Source organism: Chelmon rostratus, chromosome 19 (genome assembly GCF_017976325.1).
Source record: "Chelmon rostratus isolate fCheRos1 chromosome 19, fCheRos1.pri, whole genome shotgun sequence".
NCBI lineage: Eukaryota > Metazoa > Chordata > Actinopteri > Chaetodontiformes > Chaetodontidae > Chelmon > Chelmon rostratus.
The window spans coordinates 20,657,714-20,664,696 of NC_055676.1; positions in this window are offsets into that span (position 1 = coordinate 20,657,714).

Here is a 6,983-nt window from a genome sequence, read left to right on the forward strand (position 1 = left end):
ACACACACACACACAGTTACATCATGTGTGTATTTGTCTTTCTGCATCTGTGTAAAGCCACAGAATCCACTCACAAGAACACAGCAAGTCAAACAAGTCTCACATGTCCATCTTCAACATGACAGCATGACAAAATTAGAACTAAACAACAAGATAAACTCTTACCAAACTGCTTCCCCAGATGAAGGTGAAGAGGTGTGTGTGTGTGTGTGTGTGTGTGTGTGTGTGTGTGCAGTGTCAGTCAAAACAATGGTCTCAGGTGAAGTCAGTCAGGTGAAACGAGGCGTGACACAGGTAGAAAGCAAGAGCCAATAAATGATGAGAAAAGGAAAGGTGAAATTAATCAGCTACATAATTTTCTCTCTTTTTTCATGTCTTCATTAATCAAGGTGGAACACAAGTACAACCCCCATTTCTCCTTCATTTTGGCTTCTCCCCAGACAGGTAAGATGTCACGAGGGCACATTTAAAATTCAGAGGAGAAAATTAAAAAGACAGAAATCACATGGGGGTCACTTCCTGTTTCTGCTGTTTCTGCTGCTGCCCCCTGTTGCTCTGGAATGTCAACAGCTGTGAAACTGCAGCGCCACAAACTGCCGCCTCTAAAACGGCCATGCAGTGAAACCAGCAACTCTCTGAACCAATAAAAGCTGAGGTATCTTCATGAGGGGGGGGGGGGGGATCTGTTGCAGGCCTGCTTTATTAGATGGCATCAGTTTCAACCAGCTGGGCCCCTCTGTACGTGGCTCCATAGACTACCGAAATAAAGCGTTTCTCAGGCTGTGATGCGAGAAAACTATATGATGAGGATGAACAATGAAGCCCAACAGCATTCTCAATCCAGTCCCGTCAGTTTGAGGACTTAAAAAAACGCATTTTCACAATTTTGTAAAATGCGGAAAGGACAGTAAACACGTGTCAGACAAGTCCTGCTGGCTGCAGTCGCTCGACGTCTGATTGGTTGAGAGTCTGCGTGGTCTGAACGTCAACAGTGGAAGTAAACAGTCAGGAGGAAGAGGAGGATCGGCCACTGTCTTATTGCTCCCCGAAGTCTGGAGATTTTCCTGTCGATATGTTGAAACCTGAAGGTCACCGATGAATGCATTGTGCAGTTAGAATTGGGCGACCAGGACTACCCAAGCTTTTAGCTGTTGTATATGTGTGTGTGTGTGTGTGTGCTCTGTTAGCAGGCCTCCTCCCAGCCCTCATCCTGGAGAATTAATTCCAGATGACCTTGAGGTGGATAAACACAAGCAGCCTCTCCTGGAGAGTCTTCCAGTTAACTCTTGTCTTGGTTACCAGTGTGTGGTAGCACAGTCGCATTAGTCCAGTCGTTTTTTTGCTGCAGTTGTTTTCCAGCTTTTAGGTGGTTAAAACGCTGATCTTTTTCTGCGTGTGTTTGCCAGTAACAGACACGTTAGAGTTCCCCGAGCTGCTCGCTGTCTCAGTCTTATTTGATGTTGTCCATGTTGCTGATGCTGCAGCCAATAACTGACTTCAGCCTCGGACTGTTCCTGCAGTTCTTATCGACTGAACCTAACTCCAAGTGTCATCATTAAGATATACAGTAAATAAGCACATACAGAACATACAAACCTTCGTAATGTTCAACTATTCAATATGTTGCGTTACAACGTTTAAATAGTTAAATAGTGACCATCCATAAAAACCAAATACCCGACCTTTTCCCGTCCTGGAGGCCACATGTTGAGTCCCAGTGAGTCCGGTGAGAGCGGAATAGAAGTGTTGCGCTCTCCATGTGGCTCCAAATGCATTTCTTTTACTAGATGACGTTATATGGATGATATGCCATCCAAAAAAAGAAATATAGAGCCAGACTGTGCAACACTTTTCTACTCTCCAGCACCTCACAGCAAACCTTAGCGTGCGTGATTTCCCCCAATTCACCATCAGCTTTTTAACGTTTGGCTTTGCTGTGGTGGTTTGAGACGCTCTGGTGTTTGGTGAAAAGTGTTTTTCCACAGTCAAACTTTTAATAAGGAGAAGCTGTGTGACGCCTGTGCAGACAGGTGTGATGGAGGAAATATGCACAAACACGTACGTCTAAAGTATATTTCATTACGGCATGAAGCGGCACGGTTGTTTTTTTTATTATTTTATTTTTAAACAGCAGCATCGAGAAAAAGGAAGAGCGGTCACACTGTGAAAGTAGCCACCGGACACATGACCAACAAATACTGTACATTATATACAGTATGTGGTGGATAAACACAGCGAAGTGACCGAATGTGACCTGTTCTGACACGTTCAGCAGTGCTGTTATTGTGTCAACCCCGTTCATATCAGCGAGGGTGGACTAAATAACAGAAACACCTCAGTGTATAACACAATGCAGTTTATTAATTAACCCCTACAACAGTTCCAACAATAACTACACTGTGTTTTTCTTTCTTGTCCTGTTTACTGTGTGTAAAATGGAATAACCGGACATGAGGTGTCTTACCTGCCTTCAGATATCATCAGCAGAAGAATTTCACTTTTCAACAACAACTCTGACACAATAAACACCAACAGTGAATGAATATCAAGTGCAGTACACGAGTAAACACCTCACATGTCTAACAGAGACCATTGTTTTCATTGATTAGCTAATTAACGACTAAATTATGATGGATTACTGTAGGCTAAGATGTGTACTCGATGCAATATACAGCACTCTGTAGTGGGACATTCTGCTTATTCTGCAGGAGTACTTTTAATTTTGGTACTTCAAGTATATTTTCATTCTTATTCTTTTGTACTTTTACTTTAGCATCTTAAATACAGGACTTTTACTTGTAACAGAGTATTTCTACACAGTGGTTTTGCTTCTTCTACCACCGTCACCGAATGAATTCGGAGGAGAACACCAGTGTCTGAACGACCTATTCAGAAGCTGTTTCACCTCAAACCACAAACAATAACCTCATGATGGCGCTACAGGGGAAAGTGAGGATGCTCAAAAACAACTCAAGACACATCTGTGTAGATTTAAAGCTGCTCAGATTCTTGACACCTAACAGCGTGGAAACTGTTAAACGTACGTGTGACGTGATGTGTGTCTCCGGACAAGAATCTGTCCAAAACGAAGGTTTTATTTGTCGCCTGTGGGTCAGAGCGTGATGGCGAACACATCAGCCTTTCGCTCGCAGCAAACGTGACAGAAAATGAGAAAATCTGCATTTTTATGTTTTTATGAAGAAATCGTCCATCACCTGAAAAATGAGTGACTATGACTACACATCACATCTGAGTCACATGACGTGACTGATATGTTAAATGCGTTCAGTACAGAAGGAAGCTCAAGGCCTTTCTGCTAAGACTTCCTTTTATTAAATGCCACCATCAGCGTTTAGGAAGGAAGGCATGTGAGGGAAGTCTCCATCTGTTCGAACGCAGGAGCACAAGCATCGCTTTTAAAGCCTGAAACGATGTGAGGATGAGAGATTTCACACAGCAGTCAGATGAGGGGCTGTGGTGGGCTGCTGCTCTGAGGGCCTATGTCCATTTAATACGTATGAAGTGATCATGTGTACGTTCTCTAAGAGAGAACCTCTTCATCGCCCAAATCCACCAAATCCATGAATAAAGATATGGGAGTCGTTAAACGCTATCAGCGGTTCAAGATTTTGTGTTTCATCTCCTGGAGCCAGGTTGAGCTGCTTTAATGATTTCTCAGAGGGACTTTATGTGACCAACCGGAGATTGTTGGCATGACTGGAAGTGACGTTCAGAGTTCAGGATTACTCTGTGTCCTATTAGCAACGCTCACAGCGTGCTACGCTACAGTGTGATCACTTCAGAAGAAGGTGGAGGTTCAGTGATGGAGGAAGCAACAGTAAAGGAAGCTGAATTTTAGTGAAATAGAGGTCAGCATGATACCATCAGCAGACTCTTGATAATTTTACTTTTAAACCACATTCATTCAACTAACTTCAGAATTGGAGAACCTCTGTATTTAGCAGGCTTAGATGCAAAGACTCCACGTGGAGCAGCTCGGTTGGTGCAGACCGCCACGAGGTTCTGTACACACTCCGGCTGTTTTATCTGACTTCCCCTCCAGCACCACCAGAAGGTGATGCAATCCTGAGGCAGGCTAGCTTTAGTCTTCATGCTAAGCTAAACTAGAAGGCCCAGTCTGTAGCTTCATATAGGAGAGAAATGTTTTTTTTAAAAAAAAGGAACAATCCATCCTGAAACGGTGAACTGGTCGTGTTTGATTCGTCATGGGTCTAATTTGTTTGATTTTCCAGATGGTTTGAAGCTTTTCTGTTAAAAATTACTGTTCGTCGTGGTGATTGTTGCTGTTCTTAATATTTGCTGTCAAATGTTCTTCCTCCGGGCTACAATGCAATCCTGCACAGTTGAAGTTATCATCAGTGTTTATTCAGTTAGTTGTTATGTAAGAAAGTCATGTCTGACTCCAACTCTCCAGTGAAATAACCTGGCTGAACAGTTGTTAGATTGCCATCATTGTTCTGTATGATGGTGCTATTTTCTGTTTCATTCATGATTCATGATGTTATATTACACTTCAAAGTAGCATTTTGGCACAATTTCACCTGCTGGCGAGGATGCGCTCGAAAACTTTGGGGAAAAAAAACGGAAAAAACACTTAATGATGGAAACCAGGCCTTCTTCAACTTCATTGTCATGTATGACGATACTAAATTGTTATTATAGGCTGTGGTGTGTAGAGTTATTATGACCCTGATGAAGACAATAGGTGGAAATGTGTTTGAGTCCACATTATGTAAACTGTAAAAGTATCCAACTTCATTGTGGCCCGCCATCAGATGCCTTCAAAATAAGATACATACACTGAGCTATATAAAGACATGATATCTGCAATCAGTGGTAGAAACATGATAGATGCATTAGTGCTTTGGGCGTGTTTTTAGGCACCATATCTAACGGATAATCACCCTTAAAGAGGTCAACACTAGGAAATCCGATTCTTTGCAGGTTTCTTGGCTTAAAGGTCAAACATGGCAGTGAAAGAGGCATTTGTGACCGTTTTAGAAAGCGGGTGTCAGATCAGAAGACACTGTGACTCCAGAGGTCACGAACAAACCGAGCGTTTGGTGATTTCATTTGATCCGTTGACGTGGACGTTCACGCCAACAACCCAACTGAAGAGGGTACGAGCGAGCGAGGGCCGCTGCAAGTCCCAAGGTTATTAAGATTATGCTGTCTTTTTGCATTGAATAACAGGAAAACACTGGAAACACGTGATCCAGAGAGGAAGGATGACTCCGATGGTAGCTGGAGGCAGGTCATGGAGGGTGATCTGGCCAGACTAACGCAAGGATGGCTTTAGTGTACAGCTCCCTGCTGAGAAAAACACTGAAAACACTGTGCAGCCAAACCGGAGATATCAGCCATGAAAGCCGCCTGCAGCTGCTCGTAGCGAGCAGTGTGGTCAGTTATAGAGGAGCCAGGAAGTATCTTTTATGAATGAACTCTCTCCAGGCCCTCCTGTGCTTGTCCTGAAGTTCAGGAGTGTACTTAAGGTTAAGCTTAAGGTACATGCAGTTTTCTTCAATACAAGTGACGCACATTTTCCCCATGAGGTTTGCTCCACCCAGATGTCAGAATAAAACGTTGCCATTGAACATTTCTGCAAACCGCAGGTGCTAAATTTGTGATATGCATCGTGCCACCATTTCTACAATCGGTATCAAAGTGATGAAATACGAGTAGTCGGGACACTTTTCAGCCGTGCTTTTGCCAACAAGCGCACATATTTTAAATTAAAACTTGATAGTTTCCTAAAGCTGTGGTGGTTTTTGTGCCTAAACCTAACCAGACCTTAACCACAGTGTCGCCACAACATAGAACTAAATGGTAAAGTTTGAACACATCCGTGGTTTGCAGAAGTGTACATGACAGTAATCAATTCTTGCAATTGGTTCAGGTTTGTTCGTACAAGTCAGATTCAGTTTATTAGCCAGGTCCTGCCAAGCAGTGGTGTGATGATGGTGTAGAAAGGACTCAGCTGATATAAGCTTGAGTTAAAGGAAACTTTATTAACAAGCAGTATCAGATCAGATGCCGGCCATCGGAGAGAGCTTCAGAGTCAGATCAGAAGACTCTGCCCTTAACGTACAGACAACACAATATATAGCATGACAGTTTGTCTAACTGCACCCATTTCTTTCTTATCTCAAAGACCAGATCATGCTCTGTGCATTGTCCCACTGAGGAAAGTTCTCCTTTGTGACAATCTATGTCTACATCTATAGTAAATTTAGACCTAATAGCCCCCCATACATTACCACCTCTGGTTAATCTTTTCCTGATCTGACCCTACGTGGCCTCACATACCACAACTAAGAGTGGTCTCCATTCCAGACATCAGTTTTCCCCTGATCATGCTCGATCGGACATATATTTGATATTAGATTGATCTGATCATATACCTCAAAACCTTCAAAAACTGCACAAACTAAACTTTACTCAAGTACTGCACTTGGCATTGTCCACTTTCTGCTACTTTATACTTTTACTTCACTACAGTACTGCACGTACGTATGCATCATTTTAGGTTAAGATAAAATTATTGAGGAAATTCACAAACTAGCAGTTTATAATGTCATTGAAATCAGCTTCATCTTTGGCAGCTGTCACATTAAAGTGATGAACACATTGATGTATCTTTATAATCCAATAATATGATAAATAATACTCTGAAATGGGTAATTCTGCATGAAGACCTTTTACTTTTTGTGAATTTAAGCACTTTTTGATGCTATTGCTTTTGTACTTTTACTTGACTGAACTTTTGAATATTGAACTTTCACTTACTGAGGGATTATTTTTAAACTGTGCTGTTTCTGCTTTTTATCAAACTAAGAGATCTGAGTACTTCTCCGTCCTTCTAAAGCAAAGCGCTCCATCACTTAGATGGTAGGAAGTCAACAGGATGCGACAGTCGTGAAGTGGATGACAGTATGTGTGATGTCAGCTGATGTTCAGACTGC